The sequence below is a fragment of the Suncus etruscus genome, chromosome 16 (assembly GCF_024139225.1).
Source record: "Suncus etruscus isolate mSunEtr1 chromosome 16, mSunEtr1.pri.cur, whole genome shotgun sequence".
NCBI classification, from domain to species: Eukaryota; Metazoa; Chordata; class Mammalia; order Eulipotyphla; family Soricidae; genus Suncus; species Suncus etruscus.
The window spans coordinates 28,321,441-28,335,781 of record NC_064863.1 but is presented as its reverse complement, the minus strand read 5'-3'; positions in this window follow the sequence as shown (position 1 = coordinate 28,335,781).

Genomic DNA, 14,341 nt, shown 5'->3' with positions numbered 1-14,341 from the left:
CTACCACTGTGATATCACTCTGGCCCCAATGCCACTTTTTGAAGAGGCTTTTTTTGGTACATTTTGCATTTCTTGTTCCTTTTTCAAAGATGTATTGATATTATTTATGGGGTGGGTCATACTCTAAATACTTGTCTATTTAATTGAGAGGGCTTGTCTTTATTCCAGAATCATGTGTTTTAATGGCTATTGATTTATAATAAAATTTAAAGTAGGAAGAAAGGAAGGAAAGAAGGAAGGTAGGAAGAAAGGAAGGAAGGAAGGAAGGAAGGAAGGAAGGAAGGAAGGAAGGAAGGAAGGAAGGAAGGAAGGAAGGAAGGTATGAAGGAAGGAAGGAAGGAAGGAAGGAAGGAAGGAAGGAAGGAAGGAAGAGAGGAAGGAAGGAAGGAAGAAAGAAAGGAAAAGAGGGAAGGAAGGAAAAGAGGGAGGGAGAGAGGGAAGGGAGGAGGAAGGGAAGGGAGGAGGGAGAAAAAGAAAAAAGGAATGAAGGAGGGAAAGAAAGTAAGGGAGGGAAGAAAGAAGGAAGGAAAGAAGGAATGAAGAAAGACAAACAAGGAAAGAAGGTAAAAGGAAGGAAGGAAAAGAGAAGGAAAATGTAAAGAAGAAAAGAAGGAATGAAAGAAGAGAAGAAAAAGGAAGAGAGCGAGGAAGGAAAGAAGGAGGGTGGGAAAGAAGGAAGGAAAGAAGGTAGGAAGGAAAGGAGAAAAGAAGGAAGGAAGGGAGGGGAGAGTAAGAAAATAAGGGAGGGAGGAATGAGGGAAGGGAAGTCATATATTTTTATCATTTTGTAATCCATAGAATATTTTTGAGAAAATATGTATCTGTTAATGTAACAAAATAATTTCAAAATGACCAAAAATGCATGAATATAAACTTAAGGAGCATATAAACATGCAATATTTCTACCTACAGTACTATTTCACTAGTATAAAATAATTGAAGAATAGAATGCTTTCTGCTTTCACATGTGTTTTTCTTACTAAAACAATATCACTACAGACTATTCTGCTTTTGACCGCAATGTTGTAGAAATTATTAAAGGTAGACTCATAGAATTTTGGAATATTATTTATATTATTTATTAGTATGATAAATTTTATATTCTTTATCCATATGACCAAGAAATGTTAAATGTGATTTTAAAGGGCTTCCTTTTTACTTTTAATTAAAATTAACATAGATATGATTTATATATTCATAATTTGCCATATATTTTTTAAACTTTTATCTACATTCATCAGAAATATTTATTTATAACAAAGTATCTGAGTTAAAAACATTTACAAATGTCTAAGAAAAAAGATCATGATCATTATTTTCAACTGTGGGTATTTACTAACAAATTTATAAATATTATACATAAATAGTTAAATGGCTCTTTTAGTCAATGAAATATATATGAATATTATAATGAATAGATACATAGTTCTTTCTGTCAATGGAAAGTGTATGGGGTATATTCTCTCAAGTAAGTCTTCCTTTTAGCATTAAAGATCTTTTAAGATCAGTAATCAATTTGAAGTTACAAATAATAGTAATTACAGAAATGTATTAGTAATGTATTAGTAATATATTTGAATGCACATATACTCGCCAAATGGGGCATATATTTTACACATTGCTAAAATTAACAGATTTATCAACAACTACTCCTTGTAATCCAAGTAAATACATGCAAAACTGATCCAGTTTACAATTAACATATTTTACAGGTTATTCATTATGAATGAAGACCATTTGGGAATTCAAGAAAGTTTAATCTTAAAAGTATTTAGTAAAAGTAATGGGTGCCTCCAACCCTGGGTTCGTAACCTTAGGAAAGACAGCTACTGGATATTTTGATTGGGATTCCTGCCCTAAGCAAACACATTTGATGTTCATTCATGGTCTCTTGGCTGCAAATATCACCATCTGTCATAATGGCATGTTGCCTTTTTAGAAGTTGGTGATCCTGTTCCACTAGGAAAGGGAAGCCAAATGAAGGATTGGTTGGGTAGCCATGTAAGACCTGCACTGAGATTGTTATCAGTTGAGCATCTCTGAGACAAGTATATCTTGTTTACATAGCGCTTTTTTTTCTTGGCGATAAAGTTTCATATAAAGGACTTAGTTTTTAAAAAGCAGAATACATTTAGCCCTTCATAACATGATGACTTGCTTCTTATCAGAGATGAATATTTGTATTAACAATATATATCTAAATAATAAACAATCCCTTTAAACATAGATGAAACACATGCATTAGTTAATTTTTCCAAGTATATTTTGTGCATTTAAGTGTGACCAAAGTTATACAATTATTGATAATGGAATAAGATTAAATATCATAGAGTTGACTTTATTCTCTATTTGTATTCCAGAAATATATTAAAATTAGTACACTTAATTAGCAGTTGGTTAATAAAATATACTTTAAAATGTGTTGAAATATAATATAATTTCAAAATGCAGAGTAATAATATCTATGTATACTTTGCACATATTTTATTCAATATGAAAGAGTCTTGCCAGGATTGGTAGAAGTTCCTTTTGAAAGGTTTGAAAGAATTCATTAGTAAATCCATCTGGGCCTGGACTTTTGTTTTTGGGCAGACATTTGATTACTATCTTAATTTCCTCAATAGTGATGGGTGTGTTTAGATATGCTACATCCTCTTCATTTAAACATGGAAGATTATAAGAGTCCAAAAATTTATCCATTTCTTGCAGGTTATCATTTTTAGTGGCATAGAGTTTCTCAAAGTAGTTTCTGATTACCCTTGAATCTCTACCATATCAGTAGTGATCTCTCCTTTTTCATTCCTAATACAGTTATCAAGTTTCTCTCTCTCACTCTTTCTTTGTAAGTTTTGCCAGTGGTCTATCAATCTTGTTTATTTTTCAAAGAACCAACTTCTGCTTTTGTTGATCTTTTAGATTGTTTTTCGGGTTTCCACTTCATTGATTTCTGCTCTCAGCTTTGTTATTTTCTTATGTCTCCCTATTTTTGGGTTCTTTTGTTGAGTACTTTCTAATTCTATGAGCTGCATCATTAAGCTATTCAGGTATGCCCCTTCTTCTTTCCTGATGTGTGCTTGCAAAGCTATAAATTTTTCTCTCAGTACTGCTTTTGCTGTGTCCTATAGGTTCTGATAGTTTGTGTCTCCATTGTTATTTGTTTCTAGGAAGGTTTTGATTTCCTCTTTGATTTCATCTCGGACCCACTGGTTATTCAGTATTAGGCTGTTTAACTTCCAGGTGTTAAAGTTTTTCTTTTGTTTTCCTTTGTAGTTTACATATAATTTCAGGGCCTTGTGGTCAGCGAAGGTAGCCAGCAAAATTTCTATCCTCTTGATATTATGGAGGTATGTTTTATGTGCTAGCATGTAGTCTATCCTGAAGAATATCCCATGTACATTAGAGAAGAATGTGTACCCACGCTTCTGGGGGTGGAATATCCTGTATATATCTACTAGGCCTCTTTCTTCCATTTTTCTTTTTAGGTCTAGTATATTCTTGTTGAGTTTCAGTCTGGTTGACCTGTCAAGTGTTGACAATACCGTGTTGAGGTCTCCCACAATTATTGTGTTGTTTTTGATATTATTTTTCAGATTTGTTAACAATTGTATTAAATATTTTGCTGGACCCTCATTCGGTGCATATATGTTTAGGAGAGTGATTTCTTCCTGCTGTACGTATCTCTTGATTAATACAAAATTTCCACCTTTGTCCCTTACAACTTTCCTAATTATAAAGTTTGCATCATCTGATATTAGTATGGCCACTCCAGCTTTTTTATGGGTGTTGTTTGCTTGGATGATTTTCCTGCAGCCTTTTATTTTGAGTCTATGTTTGTTCTGACTATTCAGGTGCATTTCTTGTAGACAGCAGAAGGTTGGATTGAATTTTTTGATCCATTTAGCCACTCTGTGTCTCTTAACTGGAGCATTTAGTCCATTGACATTGAGAGAAAGAATTGTTCTGGGAGTTGGTGCCATCTTTATATCAGAGTTTTGTATGCCCTGGCAAGACTCTTTCATAAAATAAAAAAAACAGCAACACTTCCAAATAGCTTTTATGAAGCCAAAATCACCTTGATACCTAAATCAGACAGAGATGCTACCATATAAGAAAATTACAAACTAATATCGCTGATGAATATAGATGCAAAGATCCTCAACAAAATCCTGGCAAATAGGATTCAATGCCTCATTAAGAAGATCATCCACTATGATCAAGTAGGTTTCATCCCAGGAATGCAAGGCTGGTTTAACATCCGTAAGTCTATCAACATAATACACAACATCAACAACAAGAAAAATAAAAATCACATGATCATATCAGTAGACGCAGAGGAAGCATTTGATAAGGTCCAACACCCATTCTTGATCAAAACTCTCAGCAGGATGGGAATGGAAGGAACCTTTCTCAATATAGTTAAGGCCATCTACCACAAGCCAGAGGCAAATATTGTCCTCAATGGAGAAAAACTGAAAGCCTTTCCTCTAAATTCTGGCGCAAGACAAGGCTGTCTTCTCTCACCACTCCTATTCAACATAGCACTGGAAGTACTTGCTATAGCGATTAGGCAAGAGAAAGATATCAAGGGAATCCAGATAGGAAAGGAAGAAGTCAAGCTCTCACTGTTTGCAGATGACATGATACTCTACGTAGAAAACCCTAAAGACTCTACCAAAAAGCTTCTAGAAACAATAGACTCATATAGCAAGGTGGCAGGCTACAAAATTAACACTCAAAAATCAATGGCCTTTCTATACACCAGTAGTAATAAGGAAGAAATGGACATTAAGAAAACAACCCCATATACAATAGTGCCACACAAACTCAAATATCTTGGAATCGACTTGACTAAAAATGTGAAGGACCTATACAAAGAAAACTATAAAATTCTGCTCCAAGAAATAAGAGAGGACATTGGATATTTATATCAATATATTGATATTTCTTTTAACAAGAAAAGAAAGTTGATTTGCAAAAAATTTGTGTATGTGTGACTTTTTCATTTTAATTTAAAAATTGAAAGTGCTTGTAATGTTATGTTTAAATACTTTGAGTTAATGCTTACAGAGATTTTAAATATTTAAACCTCTATATAATTAAGCATGGAAAATCTAAGTAATTTAAAACTGTGAATTTAACTAAGCATTCCATTTAGGATATGTTTTCTTTGGTTTAGAAAGATTAATTGTTGGTTTGTTTGTTTACTTTGTTATTGCATTGAGGCTACAACCAGTAGTATTCAGGGGATACTGACTCACTGGAGGATCACTCCTGGTGATGCTCAGGAGACCTGATAGAATCCTGGGATATAACAATTATCAGTCATTTGCAAAGAAAGCACCTCAGCTATATTTTTATTATGCTATTCACTATACGATTACCATAATAATAATAATAATAAAGAAATATGAATGTTTGTGTTATCCATATATGTATAGAATGGAAAGTATTTTATAAGTATTGTCTGTTCATATTTATTTCCACTAAATTTCCATACATATTTTCAGCAGATGTGTTTTTCAAGACTATTGTATGTTCCCTCCTTAGGCTTAAACTTTGTTTTATTTGTCATTAACTTATGGTGATCACTGATAACCATCTTCCCTAATAACAACTTTCGTCACCTTGCTGGATTAAATAACAATGTTTGATATCTTAATAATTTATTGAGTAACATTTTAGAAATTACAACATAACCAAAGCTCGATTTCTACTAAGCGTTTCAATTTCTACTACTAGTTTCTATAACTGTCATATTGAAGTAAAATATTGCAACACATTATAGGGCCTTTATTTCTATGATTTCATTAAGGATATGTTATAAAGATAGATAACAACTCTGGGACAGATGATTGCAATGTTAAATCTGAGAAAAATAGCAAAACAAAACAAAGATGAACAACAACAACAAAAACTTTTCATCTAATAGAACTACTTAAGTCAAGTGGTTACATGTTTCTTTTAAAACATAATATAATCTAGTATATGTCCTTCATTTTATATGAAAGCATATAAATTCTATCATTTAATTACAATTTCCATATATTCATTTGATGCTATGTTTTACACCTTAAAATATTATGTCAATTAAGTGAACTATTTATTTTTCTAATATAACAAAATTAAAATATATTAAACATAAAAATACTTATAAGTATATTTAAATTTAATATAATAAAACTATTTTTCATTTATAAACAAGAAAAACTATTTACATTCAAAATGGGTAAGATCAGGAAATATTTTTATTGTTTTTGTACATATAATCAGATTTTCATATAATAAAATGAGTACTCATGCATTTTATAGTCCTATAAATAGAATATGAAGGAGTGATTTAATGTTTGTTTAAAAGTAATATTGAATTATTTACATGGTACTTTTACAAAAATAAATGAACTAAATTTTATTTTATTTATTATATTTATTTATTTATTTATTTTGTTTTTTTTTTAATATAAATTTTTATTTTGATCATAGTGGCTTACATATTGTTGACAATAATATTTTAGGTACATATTTACATAAAATCAGGGGGGATTCCCATCGCCAAATTATTTTGGTTTTTTTTTTGCCAAACCTGTTTGATGCTCAGGAGTTACTCCAGACTAAGCGCTCAGAAATTGCCCCTGGCTTGGGGGGACCATATGGGACTCTGGGGGATAGAACAGCGGTCCTGCCTTGGTTAGTGCTTGCAAGGCAGACACCTTACCTCTAGCGCCACCTCACCAGCCCCTAAATTTTATTCTTTTAATTGAACAGTCATATGAATATTATTTTGGCGGTGGGGTATTTTGTTTTGGTACCACACTTTGCTATTCTCAGGGTTTATTTCTAACTGAGCTAAGTGTTCACCCATGGCCACTTCAGGAGATCACATGGGGTGTTGCAAACCCAACCAGTGTTAACCAAATGCATGTTAATTGAACTACCCTCTTCAAACACATTGGCATATAGTTTCTTATTTAAAATAAAAATCTTATTTCTAAGAATTGCTTTTTCAGGTAAGCAACAGCATAAATTAAATATTATTTTTGATATTTTAAGTGGCACTTTATTTGTTTAAGTTCAGAAAACACAATCTAAACTTACTAATACTTGGCTTTTGTTATATAAAAAACAACCATGTAGTGAAACAATTTAAAGTCATTCTTTGAAACTTTTGGGTAAAAGTCTAAATATTGCATAAAAATGCAAAGTAATACAATGTTCTAGAGGCATGAAAACAGCTTTGTTCTATAAAGTGGAACAAGCCTTCAAGGCTCAGAGACCAGGCATCTTTACTATGATTTAGAATATGAACCAATTCATAAAATGCAACAAACTATAAAGTCATAAACATTAATCTTCACAATGAAAACCCAGAATAGACCAAAACAAGAATAAATGTGTAACTATATAAAGTATAAAAGTTTAGAATTATAAAGTTTAAAGCTAGTATATCTCACCTTATTTTGTGTCTTTCTTTCTTTCTTTCTTTCTTTCTTTCTTTCTTTCTTTCTTTCTTTCTTTCTTTCTTTCTTTCTTTCTTTCTTTCTTTCTTTCTTTCTTTCTTTCTTTCTTTTTCTTTCTTTCTTTCTTCTTTCTCTCTTTCTTTCTCTCTCTCTTTCTCTCTCTTTCTTTCTTTCTTTCTTTCTTTCTTTCTTTCTTTCTTTCTTTCTTTCTTTCTTTCTTTCTTTCTTTCTTTCTTTCTTTCTTTCTTTCTTTCTTTCTTTCTCTTTCTTTCTTTCTCTCTTTCTATCTTTCTTTCTTTCTTATATCTTTCTTTCATTTTTCTTTCTTTATTTACTTTCTTTTTTCTTTATTTCTTTTTTCTTTCTTTTTTATGTCTTTCTTTTTTCATTGTTTCTTTTCCTTCTTTTTCTCCCTTTTTCTTCTTACTTTCATTGTTTCTTTCATTTATTTCTTTTATTTCTTCTCTTCATTTCTCATTCTTTCTCTTATGGTCCTATAAATAAAATATGAAGGAATGATTTAATGTCTGTTTAAAAGTAATGTTGAATTATTTATATGAAACTTTTACAAAATTAAATGAACTAAAAATTATTTTTTTCTTAAATGAACTAAAATTTATTTCTCTCCTTTCTCTTTCTGCTTTCTTTCCTCTCTTTTCTTTTTTCTTTTGTTTCCTTTTTCCTTCTTTGTTTCATTCTTTCTCATTTATTTCTCTTTTTCTTTCTTTCCTCTTCTTTTTTCCTTTCTTTTATTCTTTTTTCCCTTCTTTATTCTTTTTTGTTTCTTCACTTATAATTATATTTATATTTACTTTTTTTAATTTTATGTTTTTCTTTCAGTTGTGGTAAAACATGGTATCAAACCCATACTCTTATATAAGCAAAACATGTACTCTATATTAAGATACAACCGCAGCCAATCTTCCATCATTCCTGCATTAGAAAATATAACATTTCATCTTACAACCAGAATCATATTTAAAATACATTCATTATATACTATATTTAAACCTCATTAAGTATAACAATGCATCTTTACCCAATTGGATTATAGTATAATGTTTCTGAATATCTCATTTCCCTCATTATTTTACCTGTATTCCATATATAAGTAAGTTAATGTCTGGATGTTTTTTCTTTAATATATTTTTTTGCTTTCAAATATAGAAATGATTGAAAAGACAACCAAATTTGATTATGCTTAATTGAATTTGTTCTTATATGTCTCACAGGATAATAAATATTTCAATAGTAGTTATATTTTTATCACAGATTCATTTATTATAAAAATGCTTATATTTTGAAATTTATAAAAAAAACTTTGGCTTTTTAGTAAAAGTAGCTACTGTAAAGATTGTTACTTCATACTGTTAAGCATATTTATTATTTTACCTTTCAATAAATAAATTACTCCATATTTTTATTGATAAAACCATATAATATCTACTTAGCATTCAGCTTTAAAAGGTATTGATATTAGTGATATTGTGGTTTTACATAAAACATAGAACACTATTTCTGGATCAGTAAAACATAAGACATCATAATACATCATTAATAAATAAGGAGCTTGTTTTGAACCAATTATAAATCACCAGAAGTAATTCCTGAGCACAGAATCAGGAGTAAATCTAAACACCACCAGTAGTGGTCCCAAAACAATCCATAAAGAACTAACAAAAATAATTTTAATATATGAAATATAACAAATTTATCCTATTGCCTTGCCATTTAATGCTATAATAGCCATTTAAGAAAGAAAATTTAAAAGTGTGAAAATTTAGTTAAATTTTAACATAGTGAAATAAAGAAATTCCATATTTCTGTTATGGTTTTCAAATTATGGTTGACTCCCATGTTGAATTCTTCATGTTGTGTTTCTCAAAATACTTCTTCAATACTGCTGGTGAGTTTGTAGAATGTTCACTTAGAGGAATCAAAGATACTACTTTCAATATGCTTTATTTTGTAAGAAAAAAATCATGTTATTTATTACTTAATTTCAGTATCCTCAGCAATTGTTAAAACCATTCTCCACCTGCATGCTTTTTAAAATACCAAATTTGCTCTAGAGTTTGCATTGTCTATCATACGTTCACCTAATTTTAGATTAACTGAATTGATTCTCTTCTCTCTACAAGGATAATTTTCTGTACCAAACTATACTTAACACTGTCCTTTATTTTGTTTTTTTTTTTCAGATGTTTACTATATTTAAAGGAGTTTATGTTTTATCACGAATTCTAGGGGAATAAGTCCTCTCACTAAAGACATAGTGAACCTTGTCCTCTAAATGCCCTATTAGCTTTTCACATAATTTAACCACTTTCTGAAGTTTTACTGTGAATTTCATACCTCTTGTAAGGGGAAATTTGTCTCATTAATCACGATCATTCTTATGAATCCATTACTGGAACATTACATAAACTCTACACAAAGTTTTTGTGAGTAAATTTGTAAAAGACTGATTGACAGAGGAACTTCTACCTCATTAACTTTATCATTTTCATCCTGCTATAGAGACTAGAAACACTTCCACAAGTTTAGGCTATTCAGACACAAGTTTCTCTTCCAGAAAAACTTTAAAAAAATGTTTAGAACTTCCCAGTAAGAGATTACACCTAAATATCTGATCCCACACTTTATTACTGTAAAATTTCATGTGTGTAATGTCACTGGAACTGTAGTTATTTTCAGTTATTTATATTACCTTATCCATTGAAAATTACAAATTTCCTTACTAAAGTAAGACTTTACAAACTAAGACAGATTAAAAAAAAAACCAGTTATTTGATAGTAAATCACTCAGATAAAGAACCAAAGTGAGGAAATAGAAAAATATGTCTGTTAAAAGCACACCTTTTGACTCTTTCAATTAAGTGTGTGTGTGTGTGTGTGTGTGTGTGTGTGTATGTGTGTGTGTGTTTAAGAGAATAGTGTAGAAAAAGGTCTTGTGGTCAATAATAGTCGGCACTAGCAGTCTATCAGAGATTCCAGGATGATGCCTTAGTTCAGAAACTTTAGTGGACAGTCTGGGATGACAACCTTATATAACTAAAACATATAAACAATTAAAAAAATAAAAATTATTTCTCAATGGATTAAAGTATATACAAAGTGTACCATTTAAAATATCTTATTCCTAGGGGCTGGAGTCGTGGCATAACAGTTAGACTTTTGCCTGGTACACGGCTAACATAGGACAGACCGAGGTTTGATCTCCCAGAGTCCCATATGTTCCCCCAAGTCAGGAGCGATTTCTGAGCGCATAGCCAGGAGAAACTCCTGAGCATCACCGAGTATGGCCACCCCAAAAAACAAACAAACAAAAAATATCTTATTACTGGGGCCAGAGGATAGCATAGAGGGAGGGTGTTTGCCTTTCATGAGGACAACCTGGGACGAATCATGGTTCAATCACCGCCATCCTATATACTCCACTGAGCCTGCTAGGAGCGACTTCTGAGTGCAGCAGTAATCCCTGAGCGCTACCGGTGTGACCCAAACTCCAAAACCCAAACAAAATATGAAAACCCTAAAAGATCTTATTTCTGAATATTATAGTTTCTCGGTGAATATGCACCACCTACTGCATCTATTCCATAATACAATTTCCAAATATAAACACACTGAAAAGCCATTACTTATTTATAGTTTAATCCCTCCAAATATAATCTTTGTATTGTATCTATGAATAGTCTTCTAAATCACTATATTTTCTTATAACCATTTTTCTAATCACATTGTTTATATTTTAACAACTGCTCTAATCCACTATCCTACATAGGTGTGTATTGTGTGTGTTGTTGTGTGCATGTGTATATGTATTTCATAATATATTATATAGAAAATTTAATATATTGAAAAAATTATTTATCAAATCAATCAGGGAAACATGATTTATTTTTAAAAAACAATGCAAAATAGAAAAATTATTATTTGAACCAAATTGTGCAAAAATAGCTAAAGCCATTTGAGTTATATTTAATAATAGAAATTAAAAGATGCTAATCAATTAATATGTATATGATCTGTGCTGGAAAAATATTATAAGGAGCCAAATATATCTTGTAGAAATAAATATGAAATATATGAAATTTAAATGCATAAAACTAATGGAATTTTAGAAAGCAAGGAAATTGATAAACTAAGTATATAAATTTATTTTACTGTTTTTGTTATTGTGGTGCCACATCCAGTTGTGTTGTAGGCATTATTCCAGCTTCGTGCTAAGGGATCACTGTTGGCAGTACTGTGAGGTGCCCTATAGTCTAGTGGGAACTAAAATAGGGTCAGCTATGTGCAGACAAGTAAGTGTTTACACTCTGTACTGTATCTTCATTCCTAGTTTATGTTTTATAGTGGTTCTCAAGCCTCAATAGGATGTATTATTAATTACTGGAGAAAGAATTAGTGAAAATGAATTTATTTAAATAACATCTGTAAATCCCTTTATTCCTCTGTTAAATCTTAATGAAAAGGCAGAAGCCAGGTCCCCTGTTTGTGACATCAGGCTGGGAAAATCCACGAAACTATGCCTGCCCAGTGGGGCCCGAATGTGAAAAACTGTGAGTGCTACCTGTGTATGTCTGTCTACTGTCCTCTTGCATGAAACTCTTGGGAGTGGGCCGAAAAGAGGCTCCAGAAAATTCACTCTCCCAGAGGCCATTTCCAGGTGGGACTCCAGAACATAAAAACCGGCTAGCCTTTGCAGAAGCTGGGTCCCCAGTTTGTGACATCAGACTGGTAAAATCCACAAAACTACGCCTGCCCAGTGGGGCCCGACTGTGAAAAACTGTGAGTGCTACCTGTGTATGTCTGTCTACTGTCCTCTTGAGTGAAACTCTTGGGAATGGGCCGAAAAGAGGCTCCAGCAGAGCATGGCTGCTTCACTTCACTACGCAGCCTTGCACTCTTTCTAAGAAGAGAACACCATCGCAACAAGAAGAAAAAATCAAACTAAAAACTGTGCTAGATCACAGAAGCAAGCATTTCTCTCTGGACTGTCTTCTCTGTTGCATGCTCGGGCCTAAGATTTGATCCAGTGTGAGGCTTCATCCACGGAGGACTCCCTTCCCTTAGAGGCAAGTCAGCCCATCCAGAAAGGTCGGAGCCAGAGAAGTGTGCTGCCTGCATCATATTGCCAATGAATACCACCACAACACGTAGAAAAACACACAATACAAGTGTGACAATGCGGAAACAACGCAGGCCAGCATCAGACATAGAGAATGAAGATGACAATTCTGAAGACCAGATAATGACCAACCAACTAATCAACTTCTTAGATAAGGACTTTAGATTAGCAATAAGGAAGATGCTCAATGAACTCAAAGAAACCATGGATAGAGTTGAACAGAACACTAATAAGAACCAAGAAAATATGAAGACAGAAATCACAAAACTCCAAACTGAAAAAACATGTCAAATAACAGGCCTGAAAAAGTCAGTAAACGAAGTGACTGACAAAATGGATAAGTTCTGGGACAGGGTATCAGAAGCTGAGAATAGACTTGTTGCTGTGGAAGATGAGATACATAACAATTTGATACAGCAGGAGAGATTGGAAAAAAAAACTTAAAGCAAATGAGCAGACAATGGAAAAATTAGTCAAAGACTGGGATCAGATAAGAATAGAAGTCTATGATAAGAACAACAGAAACAACGTAAGAATCATTGGAGTCCCAGAGACCCAGAAGAACATTTCCAGGAAGAATCAATGGTCAAGAACATCAATAAAGAGAAACTTCCTGAGCTAAGGAATATATGTGATAAAATCCTGCATGCTCGAAGAGTACCAACCAGAAGAGACCCCAGAAAAACCACCCCAAGAAACATCCTACTCACAATGACAAATCCCACAGATAGAGACAGAATTCTGAAAACAGTAAGATCAAAAGGGGAAGTTACGTTCAAGCAAGCATCCTTGAGATTTAGAGCAGAACTGTCACCAGAAACACTCAATGCCAGAGAGCAGTGGTGGGATATTGTGACAAGACTGAATGAAATGAATGCTTCACCAGAATACTATACCCAGCAAAACTCACTTTCTGGTTTGATGGAAGAATACATGGTTTCACAGAAAAAAAAATAACTCAGAAACTTTACAGACACAAAACCAGTCTTAAGAAAAAAACTGAAAGACCTAATTTAAGACAAGACTAACCAAAAGACACATCAAATTTCGATATAAAGATGGCATTAAATCCCAGGACAATTCTTTCTTTCAACGTCAATGGACTAAATGCACCAGTCAAGAGACACAGAGTGGCTAAATGGATCAAAAAACACAATCCAACCTTCTGCTGCCTACAAGAAACGCACCTGAACAGTCAGAACAAACATAGACTCAAAATAAAAGGCTGGAGAAAAATTATCCAAGCAAACAACACCCATAAAAAAGCTGGAGTGGCCATACTAATATCAGATAATGCAAATTTTATACTCAGGAAGGTTGTAAGGGACAAAGATGGACATTTTATATTAATCAAGGGGTATGTAGAGCAGGAAGAAATAACTCTCCTAAACATATATGCACCGAATGAGGGACCAGCAAAATATTTAATACAACTGTTGAGAAATCTGAAAAACAATATCAATAACAACACAATAACTGTGGGGGACCTCAACACGGCTTTGTCAACACTGGATAGGTCAACCAGACTGAAACCCAACAAGAATATACTAGACCTGAGGAGAGAAATGGAAGAAAGAGGCTTAGTGGATATATATAGGACACTCCATCCCCAGAAACCTGGATACACATTCTTCTCCAATGTACATGGGACATTCTCCAGGATAGACTACATGCTGGCACATAAAACATACCTCCACAATATCAAGAGGCTAGAAATTTTGCAGACTACCTTCGCTGAACACAAGGCTTT